The following is a 14,066-nucleotide window of genomic DNA, read 5'->3' as shown; positions in this document are numbered from 1 at the left end:
GGGGTTCTTGAGGTCAGGCAGCTTTGAGACGCCTGACTTAGGGTGAAATGGGAACTGCCCCAGGGCACTGCTTCCTCCCCGCTGGGCACTCCTGGCAGATAGGCACTTGCTGGAGTTTGTGGAAGGAGGGAGAGAGGGAGGAGTAGAGAGCGATCACTTTCTCTTTCCTGGCCTCTGCACTCAGGGTCATCTTTCTAAAGTGCATGCATCTTGGAGGTAGCCAGGATCTGGCCTTTTTTTAAACCCAGTGTTTAAAATTAGACCCCTTGAGCCAGGGCCTGCTGTGACCCTGCTCCCTGGGAAATGGTGTAAACAACAAGCTCCAGTTGCTGGGACCTAGAGCCTGTGCCCAAATCAGGCGTGGCCCAGGGTGGTGACATCCCACACCTCTGAAGACAGCCCTGCTTCAATCCAGCGGTGGCCCTCGGGACTGGATCACGGTGGTGGGCGCTGGGATGTGAGAACAGCAATCTGTCCTCTTCCCCCGATGGTCCTTCCATTTTAATTATGGGGAAATGGAGTCACCATGAGCCTTGCCCAAGGTCAAAGAGTATTATTATTATTATTAATTCATACATATAAGCTTTCAAAAAATCTTATTGAAAATGGTTTGCTTTCATTTTAACAGATTAAGTCATGTCCATGGCAAAAGATTCAAAAGTACCGATGTATCTGATGGGTAATAAGTGACTTCTTTCCACACCTACCCCGGGTCTCCTAATTCTCCATTCCAGGAACTGATATTATCAGTTTCCCATGTGTCCTTCAGAGACGGTCTGGCCAGCCTTTCTCATTGGAGTTTCCTTAATGGCCCACGGGATCATTGTGTGTAAGGAATTAGCCTCTTTCCTCTGCATCCCGAGTGGTACTAGTTACGAACCATCCTCGGATGAACTAAGAATTTTCCCTTATGTCATTTTCCTTGTTCTGTGTCAGATCCTGACCCCCAGCTGGTTAACTAAACAAACTGTTCCATACCTTTCTTTTTCCCTTACTTTATCTTGGAAATGGCACATTGTTAGTATGCAGAGAGCTGCCTCTTTGTTACGGCTGTGTGGTACCCATGGTATGGATGCATGTAACTCATTATTCTGCCTCTTCTGGTGGGCATGTAGTTCGTTTCCAGTCTTTTGCTCCTATACATGATGCTTTGGTGTATATTCTCACGCACGTATGTGAGGGCATCTGTGAGAGAAATTCCTAGAGGAACAGGATGTTACTGATCTGTATCAAACTGGTCCTAGTGACCCTGCTTCTGGGACAAGGACAAAAAGTTTTTACAGCCAGCCTGAGAGAAACCTGGACTGGATTGCAAACAGTCTGGAAGTTAGAGGAGGGGGACAAGAGTTCCAGACGTCTAAGGAAAGGAAGGAACAGGTATCGTGGGCCTACCGTGTGTTACGTATATCGTTATTTAACTCTCATGACAGCCCTGTGAGGTGGATATCTATTCCTATTTTACTGCAGAAGCTCAGAGAGGTTGAGTCACTTGCCCAGGGACACACAGTGAATAAGTGGCAAAACTGGGATTTGAACTCAAGTGAGTCTGAATCCAAAGCCTGTACCCTTTCTGTTCCACTACCTGATGGGCTGCCCGTGTTTCCAGAATGGCCAAGGGTCAGGCTGGCATGTTGCCCGCCTCCAGAGGGTATCACTCACATTGCAGTCTGTTTGCTTGGCATCCCCGGCATTGTGCAGTGCACAGTCTGTGAGAACGCACACAGCAGCCCTGCTGGGATGCCCATGATCTACTCTCAACAACAACAACAACAAAATCACTAAACACAACCTGCTGCCTTAAGACCAGGAACAGCAAGCCTGTTGATTCATGAATTCTTTCTCTCGTGTGTTATTAGTAGTTATTAATAGTTATTAGTAGATACTAATTTAGTTATTAGTAGATACTGATAACAACAAAGTTGAGAGAGAGGCTGTTTTCCACCTTCCAGGAGCTCTCAGTCACTGTGATTTAGAAGCACCTTGTGATCAAGGAGGAGGATTGGACTGACTCTGTTAGGTTGAGGATCAGGGAAGATTTCTTGAAGGAGGAGGCAGTTGGCTGGGCCCTGAAGTATGAGTAGGAGTTTGCCAGGTGGGAGAGGGGTGAAGGGGGCAGCGAAGGTAGAGGAAGGGCATTTCAGCAGAGGGAACAGCCAGCAGAATGCACAGGTGTGAAATAAGCAGGCCCGTCAGGAACTGCAAGTTCCTGGGTACAGGGAGTGTGGGAAGAAGTGGGGAGCAGACAGGGGGGCCCTTGGAGGGGATTAAAACCCACAGACACACACACATGTGTGTGCCGTGGGCAAAGAAGGGACCCTGGAGTCCCTGACATGGGTTTAACTCCTGATCCTCACTGTATGCCCTTGGGCAAGGCCCTCCCCCACTCCGGGCCTCTTGTCTGCTTGTTGGGGAGGGGAAGGGTTGTGGTAAGGTCCATCGAGTCGGTCCTTGGTTGGGGCTGTGTGCTGAGCCCTGAGCATACCGGTCACTTGGCTATCCTTAGCAATGTGTATGCACCTCATTTACCATGACCTTCCCTCCTGGGGTCAGGCCCAGCCAGTCAACCTGGGAATTCCCTGGGTGTGGATTGGGGGACGGCAGGGCAAGAGAAGGATAGCCTGGCTCAGTGGGTCTGGGTACTGGCTGGACTGGGCCTGCAGACAGCTGGGAAACTCCTTCCGACCATCCATGGGCTGGTTCAGCTACATAATGTTTGTTGAGCCTATACTGTGTGGAGCACTATTCTAAATACTTCTCACATATGTAGTTCTCATAATCACCTCACGAGGTTGGGTTGTTATTATCCCCACTTCACTGAGAGGAAACTGAGGCTCAGAGAGGTTAAGTAACCAGCTTAAGACCACACAGCCAATAAGTAGAATAGACAGGGCCTGTTTAGATGATTGATTGAAAACTGGTACTTGGATTAGCTTTTTTTTTTTTTTCAATAACCAAGTATTTATTTTAATGTGTATTAGAGAGAATACTAGTGTATCAAACTCATATGTTTCTGGTGAACTGTTATTCTTATAATTTCACTATTCATCTTTAGTCTTAAGACTATATTCACTTGTTCATTTAAAAAACCTTTAATAGCTGTGTATTTATGTTAATGTGTATTAGGAAAAAAATGTAAGTCATGCATTAAACTCATGACTGTTGGCTGTGATATAATTTCCTTTTAAAAAATCAGTTAAGTAAAAATAGCAATTGATTTAAAGGAAATTTTCAAGTAAAAACAGTAAAAGTATAGGAAAAAAAACTACTGCAGTGATACTAGAATGAGAGGGGAACGCTTGCCCAGGCCCTGGTGGCCTCCTGGAGATGGTGGAAGAGGTGGAGGACAGAGGGAACATAAACCTTAAGGGACTGAAGGTTGTCCTGGCCCCAGCTTTCCCCATACCCACCGCCTGTCTAGGCGCCTTCTCCCCTCCGAAGCCAGATCGACCTTTGAAAAAACTGTAAGCCACATCCCGTTCCTCTCTTGTAAACCCCTCCAATGGCTTCCCATTGCATTTAGAGAAAACAAACTCTTCCGCAAGGCAGAAAAGGCCCTATATAACCCAGTCTGCCCCAACCTATTTTCTGTCCTTCCTCACTGGCTGTGAGGTGGGATCACGGTGGCCTCATTGCTATTACTGCCTCAGGGCCTTTGCACAAGATGTTTCCTCTGCTTAGATCACTCTTTTTCTAGATCTTCACACACACACACCTCTTTCTCAGCCACGTCCCCAGAGAAGCTGCTCCCTGCCTCCCTCACCCCCCCGAACTAGAAGTAACTTCAGGTTACTTCTGAGTACCACAGTCACCTCACACTGGTTCATTTATCTGAACAGCACTTCTAACACTATCTAGATATTTTTTTCTTTTTAAAAAACACTGTATTTTTTGTTGTTCCATTAGAGCAAGAACTCTGTCTTGTCACTGCTGTCTCCCCAGATTAGTGTCTGGCACATAGTAGGTGCTCAGTAACTATTTGTTGGGCACATACGTGTGTGAGTGGTGGCTGAGGGGGCTGGAGAATGGGTTTAATTAAGCTCATGCATCTGCAAATGAGAGGCAAGCTTCTCCAGAAACAACTGAGAGGTTTGAGGTCCTCCAGATGAACAGTTCAGGCAGCTGAAACCAAAAATGCAGATGGGATTAGTCACCCTCCGAGCCTGGTAACACTGGCACCAAACGCACTCTCCATCCAAACATATCACAACACTGCGGGCCCCTGCGTTGTCAGGGCCCCAGGTGGCAGCTCTGGCATTTGGGAACTGGCAGCAGCTGAGCAGTGTGGGCACGGGGGGAGTGGAGGGGAGAGGCTGGGGGGGGGTGGTGTGTGGAACAAACTAGGTCAAGGGCCACGGACAGGGTTGCCTGGCCTGGGGACAGGCAGTGGCGGTGGAGGGGGGAGGGCTTCCTAACACGAACCTTGAGAAAATTTGCCTTGAAGAATGATCTCAAAGTCGTTGAAAAAGAAAAATTCCACTCCTAAACCGAAGCAGACCACTCGGTTGTGAAATCCATTTCCACGACACTTTGCCTGCTCGAAAGGGGAAATTCTCTGCTTTCTTTCTTTTTGGTTTTATAACAGCTTTATTGAAATATAATTCACATGCCGTATAATTCATCCATTTAAAATGTATAATTCAGCGGTTTTCGGTATATTCAGAGTTTTCCCGCCATCACCACAGTCCGTTTCAGAACATTTTCATCACCCCAGAAAGAACCCCCAACCTGATAGCAGCCCTCCTCCCCTCAGCACTAGGCAGCCACGAATCTACTTTCTGTTTCTACAGATTTATCTCTCTGGACACTTAACATAAATGGAATCATATGGGATCTTCTGTGACTGGCTTCTTTCATATAGCATAATGTTTCCCAGTTTCGTCCATGTTATAGGATGTATCAGTACTTCATTGCTTTTTATGGCCAAATAATGTTCCACTGTATGGATAGACCACATTCTATTTATTCATTCCTTGGTTTACGGACATCTGAGTTGTTTCCATTTTGGGGGTATTATGAATAATGCTGCTACGCACATTCAACAAGTTTTGTATGGACATATGTTTTCATCTCCCTTGAGTATATATCTAGGAGTGGAATCTACTTTCTTCTAAAAGGAAAAAAAAAAAGCCCCCAAGTCAACATATGTATAGGGAGAGTGGATTTAAAATATCACTTGTAGCTGTGACAGAACAAGTGAACTTCATGAGCATGGGGGCTACAGCTGGGCCTGGCACGTACTAGAAGCTCAGTGAATATTTTCGAATGAATGCCCAAAGGCTTACTCATTCTGCTATCCCCAGTGGAAAGGCCCAGGGTTGGAAATGCGGCAAAAATGGCTCTCTATCCATTCATCCATTCATTCAACAAATATAGTGGCACAGAATAGTTCATTCAATGTCATTTGAATTTAATCAACTGTTGAGAGTTTCTTGGACAAAGCTGGAGAAGTCCCTACCCCTGTGTGTGAGGAACTCCGTCGAGAAGGGAATACAGACAAGTAAACAGCACCGTAACACAGGAAGAGGAACAGGCCTCTTTCTTTCCCCTCTCATTTTTGGTGTTTCCTTTTTGAGCCAGTGATGCTTCCCCTAAATTCTTGGTGTGGGGTTCCTCTTGTCCCCAGGGCAGAAGCAGCAGTGGGGAGAGAAGCTCCATCTTCAGGGGAGCTTGGTCCGCCTTTAAGAACCTATCCTTGGGTGCCCTTATACCTTTTTGTCTGAAATCAAGGACCTACCTTAACTCATTTACGGAATAAAGGGCATCTTGCCTAATGCCTTTTTCTGACTGTTGACCTGTTTCCGCTGTACTCCTGAGAACAGCCTAAGCTGTGTAGGCGCCTTGGGTTCAGAGATGAACAAAGACAGCCCCTGTCTACCTGAACCTCCAAGCCTGATGGGCAGGATGCATGGTCCACGAGCAGCCCAGAGGGACAGTAGGACTCAGATGGGGACACTGGCGCTGGACCTGCCTCTGGGCCTTCTGTCTGAGAATATACAACTTTCTATGTTTTATTAACTTGTCAAATACATTCTTACATCAGGTCCTGGTATACTTAGAGTTTTCATGTGTATCACTTTTTTTTTAAATAAAGAAGATATTCATTTATTCATTCATAAACATTCATTGAGTACCTACTATGTGCCAGGTCCTCAGCGCAAAACAGAGATAAGTAAAGCTTTACCTTGAATTGTGAATGCCTCAGAGTCCAGCAAGAGAGAAAGACAAGTAAATCACAGGGAGCCCTGAGTATGTGCTGTAATGGGGGATGTACGGGAGATGTATTATTTTTATTCTATCTCACATATGATTTTCTCATTTAGAATATATTGTTACACCCATATAAATCTTATATATTATTTTAGTCACGTATCTTACATATATTCTGTTCTCATCTGGGTTATATGTAATTATATGTATTATTTTTGCTTTAAAATTTTATAATTTTACTTCTCAAAAGATTCACGTATCTTACATATATTCTGTTCTCATCTGGGTTATATGTAATCATATGTATTATTTTTGCTTTTAAATTTTATGATTTTACTTCTCAAAAGATAGTTTATAGCTTTCTACTGTATCTTTGAGTTTTATCTTTTTAACAATATAATCTTTTGAAAAAGGTGCTTTTTCCCTCGTGATTTTAATGGTGGTGCATTTTCCACGGAGAAAATTTAGAAAATATAGAAGAAATAAATACATAAATAAAAATAGCTTCTCATCTCACACCACCCAGAGACAGGAATTGTCTACCTGCTACTGTCTTTCCTTCTAGTCTTTTTTCTAGGCTATATGCAATGTTATGGGTCTTATTATAAGCGTGGGACACACTCTTATTAAGACACATGGTATTTAATTTTAATGAAATTGGTAGGGGTGCAGGTGTCTCAGAGGATGAAGTATCCACACCTTCGTTCCCAAAGAAGGTCTTGATTTTCTTCCTCTCTGGGTCCCCAATCACCCCATCCTGACTACTAAATTGAGGAGCCCAGGGCATAACCCCATGGCGGCAAGGGTTTCTGGCAGGCCTGGGACTGGGGTTCTGAGGCTGTGCCCAAGGTCGGGGCGTCAACCTGGCTCCAGAACCTGAGCCCTTGCTCACCCTGGGGCGGGGGTGGAGGTGAGGGGAGAGCAGGTGAATTACTGGGGGTCAGGGGGAGTGTCACTGCCCCCCCAGGGCCTTCTAAATAAGGCCCTGGAATCTGCTGTATCAAGAGACAGCCGAGAATCCACGTGGCCCCAGAGTGGCTTGTGTGGGGTGGGGGGCACTGGAAAGCCAAGACCCACCACCCAACATTTCTCTGCCCTCCAGCCTCTTTGAGAAATGAACTTCTCGGGGAACAGTGTGTAACGTACACGCAATATTATCCCAGCCTGGGAAGTGGAAGTTCTGGTTCTCTTTGTTGAGCCGTGGTGGCCTCACGATGGTTCTAGGAGGTGGGTTGCTCTGCCCCCTTTACAGCGAGGTGGAAACTGAGGCTGGGAGAGGTGGGGTGACATGTCCAAGGTCACGCAGGTTTGAGGTGACCCTAAGACAGGCACTGTTAAGCCCGATGCTCTCCTGCCCCTAACCCGGGCCGTCCTGGGCTCTGTCTGCGGCTCCCTTCTCTGCAGGCACTGAGCATTCCATAGGGTAAATTTCCCAGCCTGGGTCCCCACCTCCTCCTCACCTCCTCCCTCCATCACTGCACAGGCAGGAAACACAGGCTCCCCGTCTCGGCTTCCCAGCAGCCCCCGGCCGTGGCCTTCACATACAAATATTTATCTAGTGAATTAACAAACACAGAGAGAGGAGGCCTGCAGATAAAACCAGGCTGGAACATAATCCTCCACACAGGTTCTCCTGGAGGTCTCTACGTGCACAGCCGCACAGCCGCGTGGCACTGTGTGTGTGTGTGTGTGTGTGTGTGTGTGTTGGTGGTGGAGGTGATAAAAGAGTCGGATAATGGAGTGCAGTGGTTTGACACGCGGACTCTGGAGCCCGGCTGCCTGGGTCTGAGTCCCAGCCTCTCAGCTGTGTGGCCTTGGGCAAGTGACCGCCTCTCTCTGTGCCTCTTTCCTCCTCTGTGAAACGGTGCCGTGGTCAATGGTCCACACCTCCTAATTCACGCAACAGTGCTGGTACTAGAGTCAGCACAGTGCCCGGCACGTAGCAAAAGCTTTTAGAGTGAAACAAAATATTGGGGAAACGGAGTCAAGATTCTGAGATGAAGTAACTTAGCAAGAGAGAAGCCACTTGCACCAGGAAGCTCCCCAGAGGAGATAACATCTGGAATGTTCTGGAATTCTGCCTAAAACCCCCCAGTGGCTCCTCGGCTGTCCTCAGAACCAACTCAGAGAGGGTCTGTTTATTGTTTCCATGGCTCACAAGGCTCCACACTGTCTGGAACCCAAATTAACCTCTTGATTTGACCCCCACGAACGTGCTCTGCTTGCATCTTCCCCACCTTGGCCTCCCTATCCCCCTCCCCCCAGCAGCGGCTCCAGCCCACAGCCCGGGAGCTGTTTTTGACTGCCTCTTCTCTCTCTCATGCCCTGCAGCCTGTATCACATGCTGTCCCTCCAACACGCAACTGCTTCTCCTGATGGTCACCAGTGCTCGCCCCTCAGGCCTGACCCATCTCCCACCCGGATGCAGCAGGAGCATCTTATCTGAGGCCCTACGTCTGCTTCTACTCTTGGCCCCAGAGCCGCCAGGGATCCTTTCAAAACCCAGCTCTGAGGTCGCCACCTCTCTGCATTTGGCTCCCAGGAGCTTCTCAGCGCACGTGGAAGAAACCCTCAGATCCTGCTGCAGCTCAGCAAGCCCCAGCCTCCAGGGTCCAGCTCTCCTCCTCTCCTCCTGTGTCACTCCTCTGCTTGAACCACACAGGCCTCCTTGCTGTTCCCCTCAGAGCCTGTGCACCTGCCGTGCCCTCCCCCGACATGTGCCTTTCTCCACAAGCTCCCGTGTTCCCCTCCAGTTCTCTGCCCAAATACCACCTCCCCAGGGCCTCCCCCGACCCTCACCTGCAGTACCCCCAACTCTCTCCACACGTACACCCTAATCTCTTCACCTCTATCCTGCCTTAGTTTCCCTTCACAGTGCTCATCTCCACCTGAGATTACATTACAGTGTAATTTTATTTATAAAACGTATAAATAATTTTTAAAATTTACAATATTGTCTATCTCTCAAGCTCATAAGACCTGGGAGAGCATAGACGTTTCCTGAAGGAAAGAGGGCAGGAGGAAAGGGATGCAGGCAGGAAGGAAGGGAGGAAGGAATGGAGGGTTTGTCTGATCTGATCCCATCCAGCTGGGAGGCCGCAGGAAGGAGGGGAGAGATGAACCCCAGGCGCGAGGATATTTGGGGGGACAGCCTGTCTGGCTCACAGGGCATTGTGGAATATGAGGCGGGAGGCGGGGCAGACTTTTGGCACAAAATTTATGGAGCTTTAAATACCAGAAAAGGGAACTGTGAAACCAAGAAACAGAATTCAGTATTGACCCTAAAATGTCTTTCTTCTCACCGGAGGACAAGTTAGCTTCTAGAAAGGACAGTGAGGACGGAGTCCTATAAATCATATTCCAACCTTGGTTTGAGCTGCTCTCCCGACCGTCCATCCGCTCGGCAGCTGGGGAGGGTGTGGACGCGGGATCTGAGGCCAAGGAGGAGCTCACGGCCTCACACCCTCTGGAATGCTGTGGCTGTGACGAACCCACTCCAGATTCGCCCAGTTCCCGTCAGAACATGAAACCAAAGGGAAAAAAAACCCCACGAGGCCCAGATTGATCAGCACAGAACTTAGCAACAGCACAACAAGCTGTAGTCAGCCCGCTTCTACAGCCGAGGTTCTCTTCCGCCAGGCCCAGGGCTTGGGGACTCACCATCTCTGTGGGCCTGTGGGCCCAAAGGCCGACTCCGTGGCCATCGGCGGGGTGGAGCTGGGGTTGAAGCTGGAACCACAAGGGCTCCAGGAATGGCTTAAAATCCCAGCGTTCCGCACGCGCTCCCTGTGGGGAGCCTGAGAAAGGAATGCTGATGGGTGTCCCCTTGGGCACCCTGGTTCGCTCTGCTATTTCAGGGGCTCACCCCATACACGCCCTTGTCAGGAGCTGGCAAGGGGATAGGGGACTTCAGAGTTTCAGAAACATCCAGAACATCCCGGCATGTCTCGGTGAGTCACACCCTCCCATCTTCACCATCACATCTGGACGATGAGGAGCTCGGCCAGCTCCTGACCCAGTTCCTCAGACCTCCTCCCACCTTCCAGGCCAGCGTGATTGTACCAGAAAATATCTCAAGTATATGGCAAAGTTCAGAAAATCATACTGTGGACGAGCACCCCTCACTCCCATTTAACCCTTAACGATTTGCCTTATTTGCTTCTGATTTTTCACTTTCTCTCTTTAAAAAAAAAAAAAAAAAGTGCCTGTGTAAGCACGGCCATGGTAGGTGGTGGTGGTGTGATATCCCCAGGCCTATCTGGGGAGACAGGCAGACTAGCAGATCGTCTGTCAGGCTGATGAGAGAGTGCCTGGCGGATACCTGACAATAGGACTGACACATAGTAGGTGCTCAGGAAACAGTGGTTTTCCTGATAATGCTGCATCTCACCCACCTGCGGCCTGTGAGGCAGGCAGTCTGCAAACAGAGCTCGGGCTCACTCAGCCAGGAAGGGGACCAGGATTGTGAGCCTTGTTGGGAGCAGAGAGAGGACAGCCACTGGTCCCCCAGTGCTGTCCCTTCCTGGGGGGGCAGGATGGAGTCCCCCCATGGGGCGCTGAGGGCAAGAACCCACCAGAGAACAGGGACATGAGGGAGGTTGCCTTGATTTCCCTGAAGCAGCCGTTTGGGGAATTCAAGGCAGGGGCTTCTCCAGGGATGGGAGTCTCGGGGCTCTCCCTCTGCAGCAGCTGCGACCTGGCCTGGTTGAACCTGTTCTTGGCCTTGCCGCCGTGGCAAGGGGTTGGGGCAGACTTGTTGCAGCTGGGGGTCCACAGGTGGAGTGGGTGAGAGGGTCCAGAGCCGAGGGATGCAGCGACGCCTAAGTCTGTCTGACTCACGGACTTAGTGACTGTTTGTGCAACTCACTGAGGACAGAGCACCCTGTCCTGTCCTCCAAGGGCCCCATCTTAGGCCCCATCTCAGAGGTGGGGAGGTACGGGGGTCTCTCTGAAGCCCTAAGCCCCCAGGATGGAGTCCCTGCTCCAACACTGAATAGCTGTGTAGCCCGTGCAGGCAGTCTCTCCCCGCTGAGTCTCAGTGCTTCGTCATCTGTGAGTTGGGAGGATCAAGTGACCAACGTGGCAGCCCTTATTCCAGCAGATACTCAGGGGCTCCTGCCACCCCCCCACCCCGCTGTGCTGTTCTAAAGCAGCAGTTCTCAGAGTGGAGTCCCCAGCCACCACCAGCAGCATCACCTGGGAACCAGTTAGAAATAAAAATTCCCAGGCCCCACCCCAGACATAGTGAATCAGGAACTCTGGGGTGTGGCCCAGTGCTCTGTGTTAACAAGCCATCTGATGCCCGCTCATGCTCGGGCACCACTCTTTTAGGGCATCATCCTGATCATGTCACTTTCATGCTCTAGATCCTTCCATGGCTCCCCATGGCCTTCTGGATAAAGTTCAAGGGCTCTAAGCAGTGTTCGAAGCCCTCCCCTGATGGCCCTGACTGACATGAGGTGCCAGACCTGTTTGCCCAGTCACATGATAGGCTGCTGGAGGGCAGTGCCCGTGACTCAGGCCTCCATCCTGTGTGCTCTGCCCCCAGCCAGGCTGGCAAACTGCACAGAGGGCAGGAGAAAACAATGGCATGTGTTGACTACGTGCATGGCTCTTAGTGGCAGTCTGACGTTCGGCTTCTGGCCCTCACTCGTGAACCTGGCCAGTTGCACAGTTTGGAGCCTCAGTGTCCTCATCTATTAAATGGGCATAATAATAAAGTGGCTACTTAGGTTACTGTCAGGATTAAATAGGTGCAAAGTGCTCAGCCTAGTGCCTGGAAAATAGCAAGAGCCTTAGGGTATCAAGGGTCCACAGTCCCTTATCCCAAATTCTTGGGGCTAGAAGTTTCAGAAATCTGACCTTTTCAGATTTTTAAAAAATTATTTACTTCATTCATTTATTTTTGGCTGCGGTGGGTCTTCGTTGCGGTGCGTGGGCTTCTCATTGCGGCAGCTTCTCTTGTTGCAGAGCAGGGGCTCTAGACCCGTGGGCTTCAGTAGTTGCGGCACGTGAGCTCAGTAGTTCTGGCACACGGGCTTAGCTGCTCCGCGACATGTGGGATCTTCCCAGACCAGGGAACCTGTGTTCCCTGCACTGGCAGGTGGACTCTCAGCCACTGCGATATCAGGGAAGTCCCAGCTTTTCAGATTTTAAAAAGGGAACTATACCATGTATTTACATGACACATCCTATGGGGGTGGGGTCTTCTTCTAAAAACAAACACACTGATGTTTCCACATCAAAATGCATGCATATGCAAAGTAAGTGCAAATAATAAAGACCGTCAATCAATAGCCTCCTATCAGTTCAGGTCATGGCAAGGCTCTTGGGCTTTTCTAGAAGGCAATGGGGAGCCATGGAAGGATTTAGAGCAGAGAAGTGATGTGGCCAGGTATGTATATTTTGGAGATTAATCCCTTGTCGGTTGCTTTGTTTGCAACTATTTTCTCCCATTCTGTGGATTGTTTTTTCATTTTGTTTATGGTTTCCTTTGCTGTGCAAAAGTTTCTAAGTTTAATTAGGTCCCATTTGTTTATTCTTGTTTTCATTTTCATTACACTAGGAGGTGGATCCAAAAAGATCTTGCTGTGATTTATGTCAGAGAGTGTTCTGCCTATGTTTTCCTCTAAGAGTTTTATAGTGTCTGGCCTTACATTTAAGTCCTTAATCCATTTTGAGTTTATTTTTGTGTATGGTGTTAGAGAGTGTTCTAATTTCATTCTTTTACATGTAGCTGTCCAGTTTCCCCAAGCACCACTTATTGAAGAGATTGTCTTTTCTCCATTGTATATTCTTGTCTCCTTTGTCATAGGTTAGGTGACCATAGGCGTGTGGGTTTATCTCTGGACTTTCTATCCTGTTCCATTGATTTACATGTCTGCTTTTGTGCCAGTACCATACTGTTTTGATGACTGTAGCTTTGTAATATAGTCTGAAGTCAAGGAGCCTGATTCCTCCAGCTCCGTTTTTCTTTCTCAAGATTACTTTGGCTATTCGGGGTCTTTTGTGTTTCCATACGAGTTTGATGCCCTAAAAGAATGATGCCCAAACATGAGTGAGCATCAGAATCCCCCAGGGGGCTCTGTAAACACAGATCACTGGCTCCCCACACGTGGTCACTCTGGCCTCATGGCAGCCGGTGAGGAAGGCATGGTCACGCTCCCATTTTACAGAATGTGTTACAGAACACTGAGGCCAGGGAGATGAAATTACTTGCCCAGGGCCTCACATGCTGGGCTCGGTGAGAGGCCTGTGACAGGGGAAAGCATAGTCTTCGGGATTCAGACCGGCTCTGCCATTTCTTGGTTGTTTCACCTTGGCCAGGTGACCTTGCCTCACTGAGCCTCAGTTTCCCCATCTGCAAATCGGGATTGGCAGTTGTTCTTTGAAGGGCTGAGGGAAGAAACACTGAGACGAAGGGTGCTGGGCTGAGCCCCAGAATTCCCCAGGCCCTGGCCCCAGCCCACACCCCAGCAAACCTGGGCCTGGACTCCAGAATGAGGAGGAGCCCTTCCAGCCTGTGTTGTCCAAATATTGCAAAGGCCTGTTGGTGCTCTCCATGGTGATGGCACCCTGAATGTGATTGGGGCAAGGAAGTGCCTCTGTGCCAGGAACCTGCAGGTGCTGTTCCCGTGCCTGGGACACTGCAGGAAGCAGGCTGGCTCACACAGGCTGGCATGGCCAGTGCCACTCGAGTGGAACTACAGGGACAGCTAGGCCTTGGTGATTAGAGCCTTCAGGGGAATCCAGGAAATGGGTGTGTATTAAGTCGAAGTCTGTGCGCTCTAATCCTAGAAGCAATCACATTTCCAACCCAGGCACTGACTGTCTGTCTGTATCTCTTTCTCTCAAAAACT

This window comes from Balaenoptera musculus, chromosome 3 (assembly GCF_009873245.2).
Source record: "Balaenoptera musculus isolate JJ_BM4_2016_0621 chromosome 3, mBalMus1.pri.v3, whole genome shotgun sequence".
Lineage (NCBI taxonomy): Eukaryota > Metazoa > Chordata > Mammalia > Artiodactyla > Balaenopteridae > Balaenoptera > Balaenoptera musculus.
Note: the sequence above shows the minus strand (reverse complement) of the source record.